At 40.9% G+C, this 25,689-nt stretch overlaps 1 long non-coding RNA gene across 1 annotated transcript; it reads left to right on the top strand.

The window, feature by feature from the left end:
* The first annotated feature begins 5,776 nt into the window (after positions 1-5,776).
* On the top strand, positions 5,777-14,701 carry LOC112544075 (uncharacterized). Its single transcript, XR_003087396.2, has 3 exons — positions 5,777-5,949; positions 12,153-12,285; positions 14,562-14,701. It is a non-coding gene; the product is annotated as an uncharacterized LOC112544075 (long non-coding RNA).
* Positions 14,702-25,689: the final 10,988 nt, after the last annotated feature.

Genomic DNA, 25,689 nt, shown 5'->3' with positions numbered 1-25,689 from the left:
ACCACTGAAGGTACCGAGGTACAGAACATCGAGGTACGACAGACTCAATCATGATGAAGGATGGTTAGGACACTATCTACCTAACAGTCAATGAAGGTGCAAACAGCTGTTTGTGTAAATTCCTATGTCAGGAAGGATACTATCAATTGACTTTGATTCTTATCTTCTTCGTTTTAACTTCCCAATCTTCAGATACTTACTGATTCCCTTTACCTTCCTGAATTTTCTATACCTTTTGCTCTCTGTGTCCCACCCCCTCCTTTTTTTCCCTTTTTTTCTCTCCTATTTATTTTGGGTCTGAACATCCTAAACTGAAAACTCCAATCATCTAAAGTAGTGGGCTGTGCCCATGAAAGTTCATGATACCATCTACATATTTTGTTAGTCTATAAAGCGCTACCAGACCATTTGTTGTCGTTTTTTCTGTACAGACTAACTTGGCTACCCCCTGAAGCTTCAGATTTTCAAAGTTAGACATTTAGGAACACCCAGAGCATGACGTTACCTCCCTGGCCATCTTGGCCACTTAAGGACTTAGCCTAATTTTTTAAAATCAAATTATAGTTTTGGTTTTCATTGCTCAGCGCAATTAGTTACACATGTTGTAACAGCTGACAGTGCATTGTATGAAGAGCTACTTGTGTTTGCTTAAAACTTTCTGCCTATTAATTTCATTGGATGATCCCTGGTTCTTATATTATGAGAAGGAGTTAATAACACTTCTTTAATCACTTTCCTCCACACCATACATGATTTTACAGATCTCTAATATATCCTCCCTTAGCCCTGCTCTATACTAGGACCTTATTCCATAGTAACTCCCCCCGCAAGTTTGAATTTATAAGCAATGCATCTACATTACCAAGCCCATTATTTCCATATAATGGGCTGCAGAATTCACATTCTGTACTCCTCCTTTTCACAATGAGCAACACTAATGCTGAAATAGTAATTTCAAAATAACGTTAATATGGATGCTCCAGTGCCACTAATTCGAACTCACCTCCTGGAGGCCTCCTGCAGATCCCGAAAGTTCTTCCTGGGTCTCTAAGTCTGAAATAGCACATCCACATTAACAGAGTCTGCTTTGGACTAATTTCGGTGCTTCCCCGTAGTGAGGACATGCTAGTCTGAATTTGTTAAAACAGGAGTTCTTAAGTCAAATTTAGTAATTTCAAAATAGTTTCCTAATATAGACATGGCCACAGTGGTTTCTTTTCTAAGCTGAACAATCTCAGTTTTTACAATTGCTCCTTATATGGAAGCTGTTCTATACCCTGAATATTTTTTGTTGTCCTTTCCTGTATTTAGACCAATTCTAACATACCTTCTTTGAGATGGGGGTGACTAGAACTGCAGGCAGTATTCAAAGTATTCTCTTATCCCATGACTGTTTACTTTGCTTTAAAACATTTGGTGCGGGACTATGTCAAGGACTTTTAAAGTCCAAGTACACTATATCCTCTCCCCGACTTACGAACTGATTACAGACCAAGCAACTGGTCATAACTGAGTTTGTTCGTAAGTCGAACCCCATAGAGTTACACACGACCGCGCTGTTTGTAAGCGTGGATAGCGTTCGTAACTCAGGGTCCGCGATTTATGACAGCTTCAGTCGTAAATGCAAATGGTTGTAAGTCGACCGTTCACAATTAGGGTACCGGCTGTATCTTCACTGGATCACCCTTGTCAATGTGTTTGCTGATACCTTAAAAGAATTCTAATAGACTGGTGAGGTGTGATTTTCCTTTTCAAAAGGCTTGTGGATTCTTCCCCAACAAATTGGCTGTGTCTAGACTGGCAAGTTTTTCCGGAAAATCAGCAGCTTTTCTGGAAAAACTTGCCAGCTGTCTACACTGGCCACTTGAATTTCCGGAAAAGCACTGACGATCTCATGTAAAATCATCAGTGCTTTTCCGGAAAAACTATGCTGCTCCCATTCGGGCAAAAGTCTTTTTCTGAAAGACTTTTGCCCAAAAGGGCCAGTGTAGACAGCATAGTACTGTTTTCCGCAAAAAAGCCCCGATCGCGAAAATCGGGGCTTTTTTGCGGAAAAGCGCATCTAGATTGGCCACGGACGCTTTTCTGCAAAAAGTGCTTTTGCGGAAAAGCATCCTGTCAATCTAGATGTGATTTTCCAAAAATGCTTTTAATGGAAAACTTTTCCGTTAAAAGCATTTTCGGAAATTCATGCCAGTGTAGACGTAGCCATTGTGTTTACCTAGGTGCTCTCTATATTGATCTGTTGTGTTCAACATGTGTTCTTGCCTTGTAGTAAACAAGTTGCCAAAAAATGTGTATAGACTGAATCTGCCCTGGTTTCCTCTATGTTCAGGTTTGTGTAGCTCCATTGGAGATAGTGGAAAATGAAGTGACACAGTGAAGAATAAAGCTGTAAGGCTACAAAAGCTTAACATGAAAAAAATGAGCAGTGTCATTTGCATGTGTCATACTATCCAGTTAAGGAAAAAATGAAGAAACAGGCAGTATTATTATTGCTATATGTATTATCATAGGACCAGTTGGTTTGGCTAAAAATGCTCAGTGAAGAACATAAGGGCCAGACCGTGAAAAGCTGGCGAGTGTCACCTCTGAGATCAAGAGTTTACACTAGCTCCTACTTAGATCCATCTGTGACAAGGGCACACAGCAGCTTTCATGAAGCATTTAGATTCTCAAATGATCAAGACACATGTACCTCTTTTTCTGGGGTTATCTTATAAGTAAATATATATATATATATACGTGTGCTGTCTCTCACATACAAAATATAGCTGATTTTAAGGAGCTGAATATGTTAAACAATTTATTATGAATTCTAACTATGAGAGACCCAAGACAGCATTAATGTAAGATATTGTGAGTGGAGAAAATACATAAGGAAGTATTACTTACTCTTTCTTATAACACAAGAACTAGGGGTCACCAAATTACATTAATACGCTGCAGAGTTCAAACAAACAAAAAGAAGTATTTTTTCACACAATGGACAATCAAGCGAGAGGATGTTGTGAAGGCCAAGACTATAATAAGGTTAAAAAAAGAACTAGATACATTCTTGAGGGTTGGGTCCATCAACGGCTACTCACCAGGATGGACAGGGATGGTGTCCTTAGCCTCTGTTTGCCAGAATCTGGGAATGGACGACTGGGGATGGTTTGATGATTACCTGTTCTGTTCATTCCGTGTGGCACCTGGCATTGATCATTGCTGGAAAATAGGACACTGTACTAGATGGACCTTTGGTCTGACCCAGAATAGCTGTTCTTATGTTCTTACAACCACCAGAATCAGAGGTTGAAAAGAAACTCCCCTTTTTATACGAACAAATGATCATTAGAATAATAAGAAATAAGTAAAGAAAGGGACACAGCTTACTTTATAACAAATATATATATGATCTGTAAGCTAGAAGTAATATACAACATTCTTCTCTTCAATTTTGTTTTCTTTTTGGTTTTTTCTTCTTTTCTAGCTGGCTACTACAGCTAGCTCCTGACTGATATTTTGCCAAACAAAAAAGGAACCTATCAGATACATTCAGTACAATGAAGGAAAGCAAGCCCACTTGTAGTATGTCTTTTCTGCAATTTAACACCCTTGGGTAGCCTGTGTCAGATTTGTCAGGTGTGCCAGGTTCTGGGACTCTAGGAAGAGGGGTCCCAGAACTTGAGTTCTAGACTCAGTCTTAGTTTTATATACCACAGTTTTATAGCCCCTCAGCCTGTGTTCCATGAGCCCTACTCAGCTGCAGTGGACTAGCCATGGGTGTTTAATTTCACTGTTGTGCCATGCCCCAGGTAGATTTGCTTTTCCTCATTGTGCTGAATGTATCTGTTTGAGCACTGCTGTGAACTGGAGCTGAAAATATGAATGGGGATTTGCGGGTGTGAGAGGGAGATGTAAGATACTGAAAGTGATTTCTGTTGAACACTGTGGCCAAGTTTTTCTTAAATTTTTCATCAGATTTTAGGCTCCTAAATCATATTTGAATACCTAGTTTTTCAAAGATGCTGAGCATACTGCCATTACTATGGAAATCAATACATATTTGGCCTATTTGTTGCTGATGTGAACAAATCAGATCCATTATGAACTCTGGGATTCTTAGGGCTACAAACAGTTCTAAGAAGGTGTTTTTAAAAGAAATTCTGGGAAAATACTTCCAGAAGACAACACTTCTAAACATATCCCAGTATGGCCCTAATGTACTGGCAGCTCCTGAACTGCCAAACTTACTCAAAGTTTCAAGAGGTATAGTGAAGTATGACAGACTGGCAACAGTGATGCATTCATATCTTAAATTATGGCACATTTTGAAAGAGCCTTAGCTAAATTAAGATGTGCTTGGAAATCTGGCATTAGAAAGTTCATAACTGCTTCATAACTAGATTCCATAAGAGACAACATTAAGCAATTGGCTAAGGATCTGAGATCCAAACTAGTACTAAATCCAGCTTTTTATCGAAGGCTGTAGTCACCGCCCCATAGTTAATGTTGAATTCTGTTTGGCATGTAAAGCAAGAATTCAGCCTCCTTGTTTTGCAGAAAAAATGCAGCAAATCTTCCCCATGAGTACAGAATGTACTCTTTGAGTATGCCATTAATTTACTGATATTTTACAAATAAATCTGTTCAATAGTTTGTAAATTAAAAATAATTAAAAATAGGTCTTTTCAGAAAAAGTAATATATAGGTGTGTTTGTCCCAAATAATCATAACAGAATACCCACCAGGGGAGCCGATATCCTGCGCGGGTATCTGAGCAAGTTGGGGGGGAACAGCCCCATGCTCCCAGAAGTGTTGGGGCCGCATGTGGAAGAGGAAAGGTCGGGGGCAGCCAGCCTTCCACGCCACTCAGAGCGCAGCTTCCCCACCCCAGTCTTTGGAGCTGCATGGGGCACATAGCATGGCACAGTCTGGCATGGTGTTCCATCAGCCATTTAAAGGGCCCAGGGCTTTGGCTGTAGCTGCAAGGCCCTGAGGCAACTGCCTCCTTTGCTCTCCTCCATCAGCAGACCTGAATACCACAGACTTTTCAAACCTTCCATGTACAGTAGACTTCCGATAATCCGGAATATCTAGGGGACCTAGGTGGTGCCGGATTATCAGATATGCCGGACTATCAGGAGGTACTATAAACTGGCTTTATATATATATATATATATATATATACATATATATATATATATATATATATATATATATACACACACACACACACACACTGTATACTGTATAAATTATATACTGTATACTGTATACTGTATACATTATATACTGTATACTGTATACATTATATACTGTATATAAAGTGTTCTTAACCCTTTTTATTGTACATACTGTATACAGTACACTGTAATGTTTTAGTTTTTTAAAGCTATTTTTACCCTTTTTGCTCAGTTCAGCTGCTGCCGCTGTTACCTTGTGACTAATTTTTTGCCGAAGCTCACTTACTAGGCTCTTGCCATTTTGATGCCGGACTATCAGGAGTGCTGGACTATTGGATGCTGGACTATTGGAGTTTTACTGTAGTTAAAATTAATTGAAATCCCGTGCATAGGGTATATTTGAAATAAATTAGGCTTCAATTAAGCTGCTATTAATCATTTTCATATCTAATTGTTTAGCGAAACTAAAATAGCATTATATCAATTAAGAAATACCTCAAATAACTCTTGAGTGAGGGCAATTGTGACATCAGAAATAACTCAACCAATCACCACACATACTGTACAGCTAATTTGCATTTTAAAAGCCTATTGATGGTAATGATTAAGAGGTTCATAGATTCACATAGTCTAAGGCCAGAAGGATCATCTGGTGTGATGTCGCATATAGCAGAGACCATAGAACTTCCCGCAAATAATTCCTAGAGAAGATACTTTAGAAAAAAATCCAGTCTTGATTTAAAAATTGCCAATGATGGAGAATTCACCATGATCCTTGGTAAAGTATTCCAATGGTTACTTACTCTCATTTTTAAACATTTATGCCATATATCCTGCTGAATTTGTCTAGTTTAAAATTCTAGCATTTGGATTGTGTGATACTTTTCTTTGCTAGTGTGAAGAACCATTATTAAGTGTTTGTTCTCCATGTAGGAACCTACAAACTGCAATTAAGTCACCACTTAGCCTTGTCTTTGTTAGTTTGAACTCCTTGCGGGTTTCGCTATATATAATCATTCTCATGGCTCGGTCTCTGAACCCTTTCAAATCTATCAACATCCTTCTTGAATTGTGGATACCAGAACTGGACAGGGTATTCTGAAGCAGTCAAACAAGAGCCAAATACAAATGTAAAATGACCTTTCTACTCCTAGTTAAATCACCTTTTTATGCATCCCAGGATTGCATTAGCTATTTTGACCACAGCTTCACTTTGGGAGTCAAGTCTTCTGATATGTTGAGGGGAAGGGGAGGGGAGGGAGGAGCAACTCTAAAGCATTTCTAAAGGGCCTAGGGTTCCAGCCACTGGCACCCAGAGCCTTGGGCCCTTTAAATCACCACCAAAACATCACACAGCCACTCTGGGTGGCTGTAAGGGCTGGGGGTGGAGGCGCTGCACTCTAGGCCTCACTAAGGGCTGGGAGGTAGGGGGAGGAAGAGCATCAGGGCATGCTTACTGCCCTCACCCCACCCCTTCACCCAAAGCACCACCCCTTTTGCCCAGTGGCCCTTGTGGGATCCCTTGCTGGAAGCTGATTATACACTGTGCCTCCCAAATCTTCCTTCATAGTCACTGCTTCCCACTCCTTCATCTTATATGTATGGCTTGCATTCTTTGTTCTCAGATTTATATATTCACACTTAGCCACATTAAAACACATATTGTTTGCTTCATTCAAACAAACTATAAGTGATATAAGTGTTCTGAATCAGTGACTATTATTTATAATTCCTCCAATTTTTGTGTCATCTGCAAACTTTATCAGTGATGATTTAATATTTATTTTCAGGTTATTGACAAAAACATTAAATAGTGGAAGGTTAAGAATTGATCCTCACAGGATACCAATGGAAACAGATTCACTCAATGATGATTCCTCATTTACAGTTACATTTGATATCTATCAGTTAGCCAGTTTTCAATGCACTTAACATGTGCCACAATAATTTTATATTGTTTTGGGGTTTTAATCAAAATGTGGTGCAAAAGCAAGTCAAATACTTCATGGAAGTCTATTATGTCAACATTATTACTTTTATTATCCAAACTTCTAATTCCATCAAAACTATATTTGGCTAGTTTGACAGATATAATTTCCATAAACACATGTTGATTTGCATTAAATACATTATTCTTCTTTGAGTCTCTAGTATTCAAGTCCCATATCAGATGTTCCATTATCTTGACTGCAATTTATGTCAGGTTGACATGTTTATAATTATCTGGGTCATCCTATTTACCTTTTTAAAAATGGCACATTTTCTTTCTTCCAGTCTTCTGGAATTTCCTCACTGCTTTAAGACTTATAAAAAAATCAATGCTAATGGTCCATCAAGCTCCTCAGCCAGGATGCAAAAATTTCTGGATGCAAGTTACAATGATTTAAAAATGTCTAATTTGAATAGCTTCTGTTTAACATCCTCCAGAAATAGTAATGGAATAGAACACTTCTGCCTTTTGTGCATTCTTTTTGCTAATTCTACTATTTCGATGTAGCAAAGGATCAATACCATTCTCAAGATTCTTTTTGTTCCTAACATCCTTTTAAAAGTCCTTCTTATCATTAACATGGCTAGCCATAGATTTTTGTCCTTTGGCTTCTCTTATTAATTTTACACAATTTTTAACTTGTAATTTATATTCATTACTGTCATCTTCCCCTTTCTTGCACTTGGTATGGGTGTTTGTGTAAATGAAGACAACAGAAACTATAGTATATGTTATATATAGCTGTCTTCATTTCTTCTCTAAACCAACTTAAAAAAAACTCCAACATGGCCTAGTTCTATAATTATGGGGTTGTGCCAGCTGATTTGGCTTACATCAAAACACCATATATTACCATATATTACTGGTTTGGACTTTTATTTTGCTTTAACATTATAAATGTGATCACATCATGATCATTTGTATCTAAACTACTGTTAACTTTTAGTTCTCTGTTCCATTCTTCTTGATCTGTTAGGACATAGCCTAAGATAGAATCCTCCCTGTCAGCCACAACACTTACTAAATTAGGAGACTGTCATTTGTAATGACTGGAAATGCTAAAGATGTTTAGGTTCTGGCATCATCAAACCTCCAGAATATGTAACTCAACTCCAAGTTCCCCATGATCACATAGGGCTGTTTCCCCTACTCATTATAGACAAGTACATAAAGGATATTGTCATCCTGTGCCCTAGTGTGATTTGGTAGTCTGCAGCCGACCCCAGCTAATACCTCATCTTGTGTTGAGATGCTGATCTATAAGCATTCAAGACCATTTTCTTTTGAGTTATCAGTGAGCCAGAAACAGGTAATGCCATTTTTGATGCAGCACACCACTCCCCTTCTCCTTTTCCTCATTTGATTTTTTCTAACTGTTAAAATGAATTTAGGTTATGCTTTTAACATTCCAATAACCTAAATAAATCCACCAGGTTTCCTTAATACCATCTAGCTCCAGTTTATGCTCATAAATGAACAATTCCAATTCCTTTTGTTTATTATGTGGGCTTTTATATTGGTGTATAGGTAATCCAAGATTTCCTTCCCTTCATATTAATTGGCTTCTTGATTAATTTTGTTTTCAGCATGTCAATGTTGTGCTAACTGAATGCTTGTATCATACCTCTTTTTGCCCTCCTCAATTTACTCTTAATGGTAAGATGGGGACAGTACATCTGACAAGTGTTCTCGCTGGTAGAGTAACTGGTTCATCCATCACTGCTCTTTAAAGACTCTGTGGTTGTAATTTGCAATGTTTGGAGATCAGTACTTGGAAAGCTCCTCAGCACTCGGGTCTCCATTGTGCAGTGACAGAGGCAGATTGTCAGCTGCAGTTCATTGAAGTCAATGGAGCTATGACAATTTACAGCATCTGAGGATTTGCCCCCTCAGGCTACTGTGGGAAGATTGCAGGGGAAGCCTTCAAAGAACAGAGACATTGCAATTTGGCCATTGGCCTACCTTCACTCCTTCCTATAACATGAAGATCATGAACAGCCCTCAAAACCAGTGAGACAGTTGTGAGTTCAGGGTTATATGCAAGGGAACCTTTAAGCTCTTGCAGCTGCAAATCTAACTTTTCTAGTTGGTGCTCTCTCTATGCTTTGCACTGCTCTAGAGTACTCAGGGGCATACACAGGAATTTAAATGTAACACCATTACTCTGTGAGCCCACTGTGGCCTCAGAGCTGGAGGAGTTCACTCTCCCCATCACAGATCCTGGGCCGAAGCAGCAGTCAGTTCCTTCTGAGGCCTTTAAGACCGGCAGAGTTCCCTGTTCCTGCTGCAACCCCAGGGTTGAAGGAGCTTTCTGCTCCCACTATGGCCCTATGGCTGGACGAGCTTGCTGTCCCTGCCCTAGTCTCAGCACTGCAGGGGCTCTCTTTACCCTTATGCATGCCCCAAGTCTATTGGTGAATATGGGCTTAAAAGCTGAGATTTTAAAAAATGGGTTAAGGTTGATGATAAATATCTTCATATCAGCAAAAATATTGCACCATCTTTGGGTTTCTCATTTAGTGTTTATATATACATTTTTAATTAATAGAACAAACAGACAAAAAGGAAAATGTCTAGACCCAAAAGTGCATTAAAATGGAGTTAAGGTTGAGAGTACTTATGAGAAACTTAAGGGTAAAAGAACATTATAGGGTTGTTGTATTTATATCAGAACCATATAATGCAAGCCTAAGAACTTCAGAATTGGGGGTTATAGTTAAAGGAAATCCACACATTTTACAGTAATGAAATATACCATTCAGGCATCTCAATAACCTTGACTCTTCCCTGTAGTAAAACTACAAGGCTTTGTCTACACTGTGAGTATTTGTGGCAGAAAATATGCTAATGAGGGACTCATTAGCATAAGTCACGATCTCAATAGCATATTTTCAAGGTTTTTTTTAGCAAAAAGAAGCAGTGTAGCCGCTTCCATTATGTGAAAAAACCTAATTGGGTTTTTTTGCGCAAAACGGAATTCACTACACTGCTTCTTTTCGTGCAAAAACCCCTTGCACAAAAAGGAATGGCAGAAAATATGCTAATGAGATTGCGACTTATGCTAATGAGCCCATCATTAGCATACTTTCTGCCACAAAAATTCACAGTGGAGACGTAGCCCAAAGGAAAAGGAATTCCTAATATCTTTGAAAACCAGTGTATTCTAATATGTGACCACACATATTAAAATACCAGTATAAGAGAAAGTGGAGGTACAAGATAGTACTAACTAAGCTTTACAAATTTTGAGGTAGGTAAGAGATTACCCCCCACTGAAATGCAGCCAGTTTAGGGAGTAAAGAAATATATTGGACCTCAGCTATGTCTATACTGCAGACTTCTTGCACAAGAACTTTTTGAGCAAGAGCGCATCCCCGCTGCCATGTGCTTTTGTGCAAGAGATGTGCTTTTGCACAAGAGCGTCCATGGCAGTGTGGATGTTCTCTTGCGCAAGACATCTCTGATGGCTATGTTAGCCATAGGGGTTTCTGTTGCCTGTCCACACATGCCTTTTTGCGCAAGACCTCTTGACACGAAAAGGCTTATTTCCTGTAGAAAGAGGAATAACTCTTGCGCAAAAAGCCCTATGTTCTTAAGATTTACTATACTTTTTCTTGTGCAAGAATGTTCTTGTAGTGTGGATGCTCCGCAAGTTTTTGTGCAAAAACTTTGCAGTGTAGACATAGCCCCAGTTGGAATTGTAGAGTAAATCTAAATAGGCAGACATCAATTACCTGAATTCAAATTTGGCAAAAGAACCCCTAATCTTACAAACATGTCTTTTTTTAAGAGATTTGTTTATAAAAATAATGTTCTATACTTTACAACAGCTAAAGAATTCTCCCTCAGACTGGATTACAACTTGATTTTCTCAAGGTTTAAATGTCACAAAAATTAATTCATTGTATGAAACAATTCCATTTAAAAACTGTATCGGGGGTAACCATGTTAGTCTGAATCTGCAAAAGTGACAAGGAGTCCTGTGGCACCTTATAGACTAACAGATTTGTTGGAGCATGAGCTTTCGTAGGCAAATACCCACTTTGTCAGATGCAAGACATGCTCATGCGTATTTAAAAACCTGTTTTCCACGGACAGTTTTAAAAAGACAGTGGCCTTAATGAAAGAAGAACTTTATTACTCTTGTAGCATCAACAGGCAGTATTATCAGAGTCTGGGGTAATAATATAAAAATATGTTATAATTATTTAGAGCTTATTTTAGTTTTCTAATAACATATTTGATTCCTGAAGTAATATATCCTGAACCACAGAGAACACTATGAGTACCGCAGTGAGAATGCTTCCCTAAATGGGAACATTGTGATCCAGGTCATCTGCTGACAGCGAATCTGAACACCCCACCACTTTGCTCTGAATAGCAAGCCATGCTCTAATTAGCATCTTATTCATGAACAGGACAAGGAAGGTCTAAAGTTAGTGTTTTAGCCTTTTCATCCTCACCTCTGTTTCTCACACTTGCTAGCTGTCCACTCAGTGTAAACATTTTGGAATATGGCACTTTTTATATTTTATTTCAACAGAAGTCTGATGTCTGATTCTGTTTTTTTCCTAGCTGAAAAACTGTGTTGAAACTGAGAAACTTTGTATAATTAAAAAGGCATTTTCTCATTCTTGCTCCACAAATGAATAAATGCTGCTCCCTACTGGAACCTTTGCAAATAAAACATGAACTATGTTGAGATAGGTTGGTAGTTTTGCTTACTAAAAAGAAGGAAGAAAAAAATGTAAGCATGTATTAAAATAATCACAGCCTGTTCCTCTAAAAAGATAGAATCAATATTGGAACAGAATTACAGTATTAAAGTTTGATGGTATTTCTGTGTTCCTAGTTTTGTTATACAAAATACTATCATTATCAGTTATTGCTTCTATTTTCAGAACATAGGAATGAGACAAGCTGGGTGAGAAAATGAAAAGGCTTAATATCATAAAATGTGCTATACAATAAACCATTTTTTTCTATGTTAGATTCCACAGAAGTCAAAGTCTGCTGTATTTGCAGACAGACAAATGGAAAGCTGTCACTAATGGACTGAATGTATATGGAGCAACAACATTTTACAATGGTCAAATAAACACATTCCAGCTGTGCTCTGGTCAAGTATGTCACAAGGGCATGTGTATATGTACATAGGAACAAAGGGCCGATATTTCTGCAAAGACCCATGAACAGAACACTGCTATAATTTCAAACTTAAAGTAATGCAACCAATTAGATGAGTGCTCTTTAAAGGCTAGTAAGTCAGATCTGCCTGTAAAGACTCAGGAATTAGAGATGAACTGTCTGCCTAGTACAACTGCATCCTGGGAAACTATGGCTCTCTCTTGACTACAAAGATCAATCGGAAAAAGAAACGCAATTTGTGGTATGCAAATTGCATATTTTTTTCCAATTTACTTCCAAAAGAGGCTTTTCTGAAACTTGGCCCGTCTACACGGGGCCAAACGTTGGCGAAAACCCCTTTCAGAACATCCCTTCTTCTTTATGAAACAAGATTTATAGGGATGTCCACAAAACACGTCTGCTTTTCTGACATTTTTTTTTTCAGAAAAGGAGACGCGTTCCTTGGACATGGTAGAGCTTTTCAGGGATACCTCTGTTATCCCTGAAAAGCTCTGCAATTTTGACGTACCCCCTGCCAAAGTCTACAATAAAGGGCATATACCTTGTAGCTGTCTAACTACTTGCAGCCATTTTCTTGCCTTGGGTGACATCAGCTCTATGCCCTCCATCTTCCCTTCCTTGCATACGCTCATATCTGCTTCAGTCTGGCTTCACCTCTAGCAATCTCTGTCCCATACCTTGCCTCCCCTCTTCCTTCCTTCCCTTCTCCTGCAGTAGTGGTTTACAAATTACTTAGCTCTTTTGCACCCCACAATGTTTCCTTTATTTCTTCTTTATTTACTAAGGCACCCATCCAGTGCCCACTAATGCTGGTGGGAGCCTTTCCATGGCCTTCAGTGGGTTTTGGACCATACTCTCTGTGTCCAGGAAAGATTGTGAGTTACAAAGGCAGTGTTGTTTCATAACCCTTTTATGAAGTGCTGGAATGTTAATATTACCATTCCAGTACAATCCCAGCTGCACATTTTGTCCTGTCAGTTTCCTCAACCAGCTGAGCTGAGCAAAGCCAGATTAAAGAGTAGTCAGTGAGAGGAAATGGAAGAAAGTCTAGCTGCTCTTTCCAGTGTGGTGGTAAGTGGCTGGTGATTGCTGTCCACTCCAGACCAGAGTTATGGCTCTTTTCTATGACTGAAGAAGCCATTGGTTCATCTGAGGCTGTTTGGAAAGGCTAGCTTGGAGGTTAGGTCCCATTGTTACATTAAGTTCTCTTTCAGTGGAGACAGAGTCTGAGAAACAAACAAACATAAATCCAGGCAAGTGTGTCTAGACTACAGGGTTTTGTTGACAAAAGTGGACTTTTGCCAACAAAACTATACCTGCGTCTACACTACCACTGAGTTCTGTCGCCAGTAAGTCAACAGAATGCGGCAGTTTTGTCGACGGCGGTAAACCTCATTCTACAAGAAATAATGCCTTTTGTCGACAGAGCTCTGTCGACAAAAGGCGCTATTGAATCCTCACTGTGCTTTTTCAAAAGAGAGTGTCTAGACTCTCTGTCAAAAAGTGGCTTGCTTTGTCGACAGAACTGGCTGTAGTCTAGATGCTCTTTGTCGACAGAAGCTTTGTCGACAGTATTTGTCAACAAAGCCTCTGTCGACAAAAGCCTGTAGTCTAGACGTATCCAGCCTGACTAGTGTTCCTTGCTAAAATCCAAGAAACACTCAGGCCTGACCTTCAATAAGCCAGGCTCCCATTCAATGTGTAGCACAGCAGAAAACACATGAAAACAAGTGCATTGTCATGACACTACCAATGCTAATAGGGACCCCCTATCTTTCTCTTGTCTTCCATCTTCTTGTTCTCCCCTAAAATGTGGTTTACTGTGTGGCCACATTTGTTGGGCATCCACCCTTATGGTGACCCCCTTGTTGCTCACACTCTCCCCATCTAGGAATACTGGTGAAATCTGTCCACTCTCCCACTCCTTTAACTTACAACCCCAGTCTCCTACACACCATTGATCCTCTTCCATTGAGCTCAATCCCAGAAAGCTCTTAGCTTTGGAGCCACTGGGGAGCATCTATCTGCTGGCCTCCTGCTTCCCAGTCATCTTTTGACACCTTGCTCTGCTTTGTCCTCTTCTCCCAGTAAACAAACAACAACAACAACTCAAAGACATGTAAGTCCCCCTGGCATAAATGGATGAGTCAAGCCATTTTCCCAGAGAACAAAAATTTAAATTGTCCTGTGTTAATGAGTTTCATAGTTAAAATATGGCATTAATTAAGCCTATTTTCTTTTATATTCCACAGGCTCTCAGGAACAGAAAGACAATGAATGTTTTGTATGTGGTTGTGAGTTCCAGTCTCACCCTATAAGGAGATCAAAAGTTTTCTATGGCTGTTGTAGTAAGCACCACAGCCAAATTTCATTGGTTTGTTTCCATCAGAAATAACCAACATCTGCATGGTACTACCTCAGTAATGTTTTATGGCTTATATTACACAAGGACGATACATGTTTAACATTGAATTTCCTCTATGGGGAGCATTGTCTATACAATACAAAGGACTTTTGCTTCTGAAAAACTGTCTTTTTTTCTCTCCTTTCTCCTTATTCTGGGTTTTATATTGCCTGTCTTAGGGTTTTGTAGTGCTGCCCATCACAGTAGTGTCTGACAACACTTCGATTCAGTGTCTGCAATGGAACCTGTCTTAAATCACTGCTCATTAAAGGTGATAAAGGTGGAAAAGAACTGATCTCAATATAAATTAGGGACAGACTCATAGCAAAAAAGGAAATTGCTGCTAGATTTCACTATCTATGGAAATGTCAAGAAACAAAATGTCACCATGGATTTGTTCCTCAGTAAGAACAAGTCTTTGTGATAGTTTCTGCAGCTTCAGAATAACAATTTTTACTGAGTGAAGGCTGCTGTCTTTGGGCTTCATTAAGAGTTAAAGGCTATGTTACGTGTACATCCAGAATGATTCCTCTACAGCTGAGTTAATTATAGGTAGGCTCAGAACTGAGTCTAAATCTGCTAGCTAGCAGTAGGTCTTTACTGAGAAAATTTGGACACGTGGCCTTTGTCTACGCTAGATCTCTATTTAGAAATAAGTTCCCTTAGGTCGAATTTATAAATGGAGTGCCTGTTTTTCCCAGGGAATAATGCTAATTTTGAAATAGTTATTTTGAAATAGCATTTGTGTTAATGCTCTGATGCTGCTATTTTGAAATAGCTACTCCCCAGAGTAATTCAAATTAATTACTTCTTCATGCTTCCTGGGGCTCTAAGTCAAGGTAGCACGTCCGCATTAATGGAGCCTGCCTCAGACTAATTTTGAGGCTTCAAAGACATGCTTTTTTGATTTTGTAAAATTGGGAGTTATTAAGTCAAATTTAATTATTTCAAAATAGTTTCCTAGCATAGACATGGCCTTAGAAAGAGCTGTGAGAGGAAACAACCAAAATAATTAGTGGGCTGGAGCGACTCAATTCTGGGGAAAACAACGGCTGGGAGAACAGAGGTACCTCTACAAATATCTGAAAGATGTAGACAAGAAGGAAGGAGTAGAACTATTTCATTTAATTCATGGTTATCAGACGAGGAATAAAGAGATGTAGTTAAGATAAAGAAATACAGTCTGGGCATTAACTCCCTGGCACTGGGCAGTAAGATATAATAGCCATTGGAAGCCTCATTGCCTGAGCCCTTTAAAGCTAGATTGGATACAACACTAAAAGAAGTACTGAAGGGAACTATTCTTTATTTTCAAGGAGATACACTGGATGATTTAGTATATTTGCTCCAGTACTAGTTCCTACAATTCTGTTTTGCATTAGATAAAATAAATGACAGGGTTGAGGAATATATGAGCACATTTGTGCATCATACAACAATAAATTATAACTTGCATGCTTCAAATTAACACAATTGTAGGGAACGTCACAAAGCTGTGAACCTTACACTGTTCATACTGGGGATGTTTTGCCACATTACTTTGTACATTTTTCTGCTTTCCCTGTTGCTTTCCTTTCACCTCTGAGATTACTGCTTTCTTAATATCAGAGGCGGTGACTTCCTTTATAAAAACATCAAAACATTATTTTAATTCATTCTCAGCAGTCAGGCTATGTCTAGACTTCAGGCTTCTTTCAGAAGAAGCTTTTATAGAAGAGATCTTCCGAAACAACTTCTTTTGAAAGAGAGCATCCACACACAAAAGCACATCGAAAAAGCGATCTGCTTTTTTGAAAGATAGCAACCATACTGAATGGACACTATCTCGCATTTAAGCTGTGATTACTGTGGATGGGGTGGCCACTAGAGCACCTGTGCTTTTTCCTCTTTCCTCTTCTTTTGAAATAACTCCCTCTTTTCAGTCCACACATGGCTTTTTCTGAAAGAGCTCTTTCGGAAAAAGGCTTCTTCCTCGTAGAAAGAGGATTACCAATGCTGGAAAAACTCTTCTGTTCTTTCGATTTAGTTTTGGAAGAATGCGATGGCAATGTGGATATAACTCAGGTTTTGTCAGAAAAATAGCCATTTTTCCGACAAAACTCTGTAGTGTAGACATACCCTTCAGAGTTTTAGACTGCAATTCTGCTTACATGATACTGCAAAAAACTGAACACTGTGAGTCTTAACCTTCCATGGAGATTTAGTGACCTGTGGTCATGTCACCTCCAGTCACTAACTTCTCAGCACTTTTCAACTGTGGATGGTCTGGTGCGCCATTGGATGGGACACATCCACAGAAATCTTAGTGTGAGCTGAACATGAGGTTGACAAATCAATAGGTGACACTTCCCTCTTACTACTTTGTCTATAGAGGAAAGCTGCACCCTCCTCCCCTCATATGGACATGCTTACAAAACTGTTTTTTGGTTTAGCTTAAACCACTTCCCAATTCACAAACTAAAGTGAAAAACAGCATTCTTACACTGGAAGAGGAGTTTAAACTGGATAGGGGAGCTACATGCTAACCATAGATACATCTACCCTGCAGCTGGAGATATGCTTTCCAGCCAGGGTACAAACACATGCACTAGTTTTGAGTGAGCTAGCATGCTAATCAGAGTAGGGTGACCATACTTCACTATGCTGAATATGGGACATCTAGTAAAATTGCCTGGATTCAACAGATTCAAGGGAGTTGAATGGCAATCAACCAGAACTATGCAGCACAAACATTCAAAATAGCATTAAGCTGACTGAGCACCATTTAAAAAGAAATACTGCATTATTATAAATGAATAATAGGTAAAGATTAAAAGTATATACTGACAATTAAGTGATTACTGCTCTTTAGAAGTGCCTGCCTTGTCCTCCTCTTGCTTCCTCCACAGTTTGATACTTCTTGTGGACTCTGTCACGTAAAACAATTTTTTGAAGGATCTGCTTGATTTTCATCAACTTGTCATAAAACATAACATGGTCTAGGTCAAAATTCACTAGCACAAACAAAATAGCTTTCATGGTATAAACACTGAAATGTGATTTTTTTCAGATGATCAGACTGCATTCATTATTGAAAAGACATGTTCAACAGGCAAACATAAACTCAACTGCCTTTGCCCAGATCTGAGTATTATGCTGCCTTATTACCCATCTCTTGAAAAATGTCCCATCGTCTTTCAGAAATGGGTGTTCTCTGAGTGTTCCAGTCATACATGTGACAGAATATTATTGGTTATGCATGTGTCCAGTCGTCAAAAAGATGATTCTCATCTACAAACTTAATGGGAGGAATTCTTGTGTGGCAAAGGCAAGACTACTTTATATATTTTCCCACAGTGGCATGCTTCTCAACAGAGCCCACTCAACCTTTTTTCTGTTCACTCAAAGGCAGGTTTCCAGTGCTCCAAGTATTTCAGAGATGTTTAATAAAAATTCTCAACTGCATTGTAAAATTCCTGTTCTTTAGTTTCTCCACCCTCAATCAAAGACTGCAGCAGGGTCTTTGTGAGTGATGTGATAAATCATTCTCTGAACCTCTCTGCTAAATTATTTTGAATAATTTGAATATGCAGTTCAACATCTGTCACTGATTAATCATTTTTCTTTATTGCCTCTACTGGCTTCAGAAATGTGGCTCTTTGCTTACTAGCAAAAGCAAGGAATAGTTTTGTGCAAGGGTCATAGAAGACTTTCTTGAACAGTGTTGGGCATGTGTCTTGAGAGAGAAAATATGCCTTTTGCCAGTCATAAATCAACAAAATTCTGTCTAGCACAGGTCCAAGAGAAAGGAATCATGCGCTGCCTTGCTCTAGCAATTTAAAATACTCAAGATCAACAAATCAGCAAAAAGTCTTTCAATTCTTTGACACAAACAAAGTAAATGTGAGAGCATTTATAAACTTTCATGGCAAAAGATTCCAAATCAGTTTGAAATCAGTTTTCCAAATCAGTTGTCAGCTTCTGTCTGCAGGCAATTATGAACTATGTGAGCACCGCAACCAAACCAAAGTTCTCGTCCTGCAGTGTGACTTGCAGTTTTCATTATACATTGTTTTTCCGAGAACATTTAGCAGCACCGATAATTGTAGTGGCACTGTCTACACAAAGTCCAACAAGCTTTTCAGTCAGAGAATGCTTCACAATCAATTGATATGTAAATTCACACTGCATATTAGAAGTTTCACGTGGCAGAGAAGAAAACTCAATAATTTTTGCGTTTACCCCATTAGAGGGAGCAGCTAGGAGCTGTGTGTGGCTAAGAGTTAGCTCAGGGGTTGTGTGCAGACATGAGGATATCTCACGGTCCAGAGAAGGGGTATCTAGAGGCTGTATGCCAGGAGAGCTTTGTGGTCCTCCTGTTTCCTGAAGGCTCTGCCAGCCGTGGAACTGGGCCCCTCACCCATACAGCTCTTAGGGGCTGTGTGAGCAAAGGGGGCTGGTTGTTGAGGGGCAGTTTCAACCTCCTTCAGCACCAGCAGCAGCAGAGGAGGGAGAACTGTGAAGCTCTTCCCAAGACTGCACTGTGCTTGCTAGAGAGCCCACAACTCTGTCCCTGGGCTCTGGAGGCTTTTCACTCACAGGGAGCACTGGGTATGCAGGACTCAGACCTGCTGCTCCCAGCTTCAACCCCACCACTCATGGCTTGGAGAGTGGGAGGGGGCAGGGATTGAGGCTTCAGCAGTGTGTGTGTTGGGGATTCAGAGGGCACCCTCAGCTGCAGTGTAGACATACCCTTAAATGGATACATTCACACCTTAGGCAATACAGAAAAAAACCTTTCCTATCTGGACAAGACCTAAGTCAGTACTGAATCAATGGCATGCTAGGAAATTAGGTGGCAAAATTGTGATGGGCGATGCCATTCTATTTATTGTTACCTGCCCTTGGAATCAGCCAAGGAATGAGTCCAAAGGGTGAACTGGAGCATCACTGAGACTTGTTTATTTGTACAGGTTCACATTGGTATGGCAATACTCACACACATATCATATTCACGCTGACAGTTTGGAGGCAGGCTGCAAGTGCGGTGAGAGTTAGTTTTGATTTCGCAGGTAGCTGGCCAGGTTACAGCTCCTTGGAGATCACCCATGAGGCGATAAGAGTCCCCAGAATCCCTTCAGATCCACGGGAGGGCTCTACTGCTTCCGGTCGAGGCTTGAACTTGGCACGGTGTTACATCTTTTCTGAGAAGAACCCTCCCCCCCACACACACACGTGGCGTCCCGTCATATTAATTTATGCACTCTTCAGGATCCTTCCTCATAACCAAAAAGGTAACATATATTTTACTGCTTTATGATTGACAGTTTCTCACTCGCCCTTCCTTATGTACTCCATACACTGACAGGTTACATATTTATAAGCATGAATACAATTGATTCTATTAAGGCAATATGGTTTTAACAAGCATCTAACATTATGGGTATTTTCCAGCATAACAGGAAGCTGTGCAGACCACAGCTACTGAATATAATTAGAAACTTGTTCAAACTGCAGCTGAAAGAGCAAATGAGGGAGGGAGGGGGCCATTTATGAGATTCAAAACTGAAATCCTGATCACTAATGGTTACTAAAGTTCCCATAGAACCTTTGCATGTTCTTCTGGAAAATTCTAAACTGGATAATTATATTCTGCTCTACCTATAAGTCCTATTATATTTCAAAAGTTCTTTTATTGTCCTCTTGGGACAACAGCAATAGATGGGGATATTTCCCTTCCCAATGGCAACTAGGACCTCATTTCAGTGTCCACTGCCCTTCCTTAGTGGGGCAGCAATCTGGAATTAGGATATAGTAAGAGCAGGGTTGGAAGACAGAGTCATTAAAAAATCATTGTTATGGGGACAGAGGGAGCCACCTCTCTGACCATGATGCAAGTCCTCTCTCGCCTCCTCTCAGCTCACACACACTACAGCTGAAAGAATTGGGAAAGTGGGACACAAGAAGATGAGGTCATTCTGTCAATTGCCATGATAGCATTGGGTGGGCCTTCTGTGTCAAGCTGTCTTCTCTTAGTAGGCTTCTACTTCTGAACTAGTACAACTTCTAGACTGTGACAGCTGTATTGGCCTGACCTAGTGAGAGGTATACAGCAGGGCTGTGTCTACACTGGCAAGTTATTCCGGAAAATCAGCCGCTTTTCCGGAAAAACTTGCCAGCTGTCTACACTGGCCGCTTGAATTTCCGGAAAAGCACTGACAATCTAATGTAAAATCATCAGGGCTTTTCCAGAAAAACTATGCTGCTCCCGTTCAGGCAAAAGTCTTTTTCCGGAAAACTGTTCCGGAAAAGGGCCAGTGTAGACAGCACAGTAGTGTTTTCCGCAAAAAAGCCCCGATCGTGAAAATGACGATCGGGGCTTTTTTGCGGAAAAGCGCGTCTAGATTGGCCATGGACGCTTTTCCAGAAAAAGTGCTTTTCCGGAAAAGCGTCCTGCCAATCTAGACGTGCTTTTCCGGAAATACTTTTAACGGAAAACCTTTTCCGTTAAAAGCATTTCTGGAAAATCATGCCAGTGTAGACGTAGCCCAGTTGTTTACACCTTGTTCATCAATCGTTTCCCATATACTGGATGTCTACGTCTACACTGCAGGCTTTTTTACGCAAGAATAGCTATTCTTGTGCAAAAACTTGCCGGGTGTCTACATTGCACTTGAATTCTTGCACAAGTAAATTTACAGTACAGAGTCAGAAAACAGGGCTTCTTCTGGAAGAGTTATTCCTCTCCCCATGAGGAATAAGCCCTCTTGTGCAAGAGCTCTTCCACAAGAAGGCAGTATAGACAGGCAACATGATATTCTTGCTCAAGAAAGCCCTATAGCTAAAATGACCATCAGAGCTTTCTTGTGCAAGAGAGAGTCCACACTGCCACGCACCTTTTATGCAAAAGCACATCTCTTGCACAAAAGCACATGGCAGTGTGGATGCCCTCTTGTGGAAGACCTTTTGCACAAAAGCTCTTGCACAAAACAGTTCTTGCACAAGAAGCCTGCAGTGTAGACGTAGCCAATATATCTGAAAAAAGAAAAATAAGAAGAAAAAAAGAATCTGCTCAAAGTTCAGAGTATTAAATAAAAACAGGATATTCAAGACCAGACCCATAATCTATGGATCATCTGTACAATCAGGAAAACCTGAGCTGGAAAAGACTGATTAGGTCATCCTACTCCTCTCTGCCAGTATAGGATTGTTCTCTTGAGTGCTTTCTCTAGTGTCATGTTGCATTAGAAGCTCCCAGGACTTGCCTAGGAAAACTATTCCCCAGTGTAAGAGACAGCTCCATTAGGTCACTTCCTGACATTCAGCATAGATTTCCTTTGTGTAATTTTCACCCCTCAGTCTTGCTATGCCTCTTAGGCCACCCTAATCAATACTTTTTAGTCAGTCATTTCAAATAACATCTTAACCAATTTCATGCATGTTTAATGACATGGCCTGCCACCAAAATAAGATCCACAGGAATCTCAGACAGAAAAGAGACAACTGCTTAGGGTATTTGTTATGCTGCATAGTAAACCCAGATCTGCAAAACCTGTACCTGCAGACCATTTTTTCCAAGCTTGTGCTTATGTATCCACACAACATTTCTATGTAAACCTCAGATGTAGCCGCACTGCACTACATGGACACAAGTCAGACATTGCTGATTTCTGGGTCCATATCCAAGGGTTCTTAATTATTTTGCTAGTTGTAGCTGCTCTAGGGCATACTGCCTGTATCCAGAATCAGAGCCTGTGGAAGAACTTCTCCTGCATGTACTTTCACTCTTATTTTGGGAGATAGGCAGAACATCTGCGAGATGTTGGTGGACATTTCGGCAGCAGTATTTACCCAGTTGAAAGCACATTTCAGATGGTAGATACAGAGTTGTGTCAGCAGCCACAACCCAGCTGATAATACATGTGTCTATTGACATGACTGCAGATTTTCCATAGGTAGATTGGCAGTTAAGTAGTAGGGTCACAAGTGCAGGCAGGTGGGATCACATTGACATACGGACCTAAGATGACCTTCAGTGGTTCCCAGAACTTCTGTATGAAGCAGTAGATACTGTGGAACTGTGTAGTCAGCTTGCCATGATCCTTCAGGGTCCAAACACACATATGAGGAGGTCCTGTCAGCTCAAACATCGGTTGCCATAGCAACCCGAGAGCAGCGTACTCAGCCTGTTACAGGTCCCTGGTTAACCAGTTAGGTGTTGCAAGTCAGCTGAGGGTGTGGTGGCGGCTGTGGAGGCTTGTGAGGCAATCATGCCAAAGTAAATACTCTGTAGTGAACTACAGTAGAAGGCAATGCGTCTTCTATACAGCAGATTGACTTGTAATGAGAGCATGTTTTCATGAGCCTGCATTAATCTGTCAAGTTGAATTCGTGGACTTAAATAGCACTTGTATTTGAATGTTGATTTGAAAAAAAATGTAATCAACCCGGTGAAGAGGTGTGATGCTCTCCTCAGGGAATCCAGAACCATCAGACATTTTGTGACAGGGGTGTCCACCCCTCACAAGGCTAGTTATCCTGTAGGCTGTACACGGGGGGAAAGCGAGGGAATGCTAATGTTAGGGCTGCCAACTTCCTAATAGCTGAAAACTAGACCTTCCCGCCCTACCTCTTTTGTGAGACTCCACATTCAGCTCACTCCTATCCCTACAGCCCTGCACGGATACAAAATGTATATCCACATCTGCATCTGTATCCGCAAAAATGAGCCACTGATATCTGCATCCATACCTATGGACGCAGATACCTGTGGATATAAAGCGAATATCCGCAGATTTTCACAGTTCAACCTATCCCCACTCCCGCTGTCACTTGCTTTTCCCTTCCCCTCCCATTGCTCAACTCCTCCCCATACTCCAGGAAGCTGTGTGATTGAGCAAAATGGTCATGAGACTTACAACTGCTTGAGAAGTTTAAAATAAGTCTTTGTTCTTTGCACTTTGTAAAACTTTTTTCTCATATTGATTCCTTTCTACAGCATAGTTCTCCACAGAAAAATCACACAGGAAAAACCTCCAGCCTTATGAGCATTCATTACATGTCTCACCTGTTTGTAGATAGGCTTTCTCCCGATGCTGGGAAAGGGGACAGTTGCCCTGTGGCCCAGCAACAACAGAGCCCAGGATTCACGGCTGTTGTCACTGTTACTACAGCAGACTTTAAATTGCCACCAGAGAGTGGGGCGGCATGCGCCAGGCAGAACTGAAGGGCTGGCTGAGAAAGATTAGCCTCCAGTGCCTCCCCACTGCCCAAGGACCTTTACCTTCTGGGTGCCCAGAACCACCCCTCCCCTTGCCCAAGGCCTGGTGAAGACTGTCAGCAGCCCTGCTTTCTCGACATACTTTCTCCAGGGCTTTTTTATTTTTAAAAGAGAAAACTGAGTGCACACTGAAATGAAGCAAATAGAATAAGCAGATTTGCTCTGGTATTATACATACACATATTGGCATTTGTTTTGTGTGCATCTATTTGCAGTTGTGGCCTAGTTCTTAAGGCTTATCTATATTAGAAATGTTGTACAGTCTTAACTAAGTTAATTTGAAGTCTGTGTGGTTAAATAGGTAGTACCCCCTAATGTAGATGCACTTAAACCAGTGGTGAGCAAACTGTGGCCAGGGGATACATCTACACTACAGGACAAAGTTGAATTAAGATACGCAACTTCTGCTAATTGTGTAGTTGAAGTCGAAATAGCGCTGTCTATACTGCAGGAAGCGGGAACACTCTTTCTTTGAATTTCCTTACTCCTCATGAAAGCAGGGTTACTGGGATTAACTGGAATGCCCCTCTCACTTTGATTTAGCTTTCTTAACTAGACTGCTAATTTGAACCCTGGAAGATCGACAGTGGCAGCTTAGATCTTCCTCCGTAGTGTAGACATATCCTGGGGTTCCACCTGTGGCCCACAAATCAGCTGTTTGTAGCTGTTCAAGCTCTGGGAGGGAGGAGTGGGGATGGGGCATGAATCAGCAGCTACCTGGCGCTCTCCTGGGAGGGACAGGGAGGAGTAGGAAGTGCATGGCTACAGTGTTCCTGTGCACAAGAGGCTTAGAGAAAGGGGGCAGAGAGGGGAGGTGTGAGCAACAGGTGGAACCCTAGTGGGCTATGGGCCACAAGTTGCCCACCACTGTATCCTGCTGAGATGACAGAGAGCCATTCATGTGGACCGCTCACTAGATTTGGTTGCCCATCAGTGACTTAAACCTGTTTAGTCCTTGTTTAGCATGTACAGGCAGTCTCTGAGTTACGCGGATCCAACTTACGTCAGAATGGGGATTTTCTCGCCCCGGAGGACTGGAGCGGCGGGACTCCTGGTCCCGCCGCCCGCCTCCTCCGGGGTGAGAAAAGCTGCTCCCCATCTTCCTGGTCTGCTGGGGGAGCCAGCAGACCAGGGAGACGGGGAGCAAAGCGGTGGAGGACCCGGGGCCGGACCCACGGCGCTTCCAGCTGATCTGAGCGAAGCCGCGGAGGACCCGGGGCCGGCCCCGCGGCGCTTCCAGCTGATCTGGAAGCGCCGCGGTCCGGCCCGGGTCCTTCGCCGCTTTCCTCCGCGTCTCCCTGGTCTGCTGGGAGGGGACGCAGCTAGTGCTCTGCCCCGGGCTTCCTGGAATCAGCTGCTGATCAGTTTCAGCAGCAGCTGACTTGGGGACGCCTGGGGTTCTTAAGTTGAATCTGTATGTAAGTCGGAACTGGTGTCCAGATTCAGCCGCTGTTGAAACTGATCAGTTTCAGCAGCGGCTGAATCTAGATGCCAGTTCCGACTTACATACAGATTCAACTTAAGAACAAACCTACAGTCCCTATCTTGTATGTAACCCGGGGACTGCCTGTACTTGTAAATTATTAAACTGATTTAAATTAGGGTTATAAAGTTTTAAACACATCTGCATTAAGGGTATGTCTGCACTAGGAAACTATTTTGAAATAACTAAATTTGACTTAACTCCCTAGTTTACAAAATTGAAATAGCATGTCCT

Source organism: Pelodiscus sinensis, chromosome 2, assembly GCF_049634645.1.
Source record: "Pelodiscus sinensis isolate JC-2024 chromosome 2, ASM4963464v1, whole genome shotgun sequence".
Classification (NCBI taxonomy): Eukaryota; Metazoa; Chordata; order Testudines; family Trionychidae; genus Pelodiscus; species Pelodiscus sinensis.
Note: the sequence above shows the minus strand (reverse complement) of the source record. Positions and strands in the feature narration are given on the sequence as shown.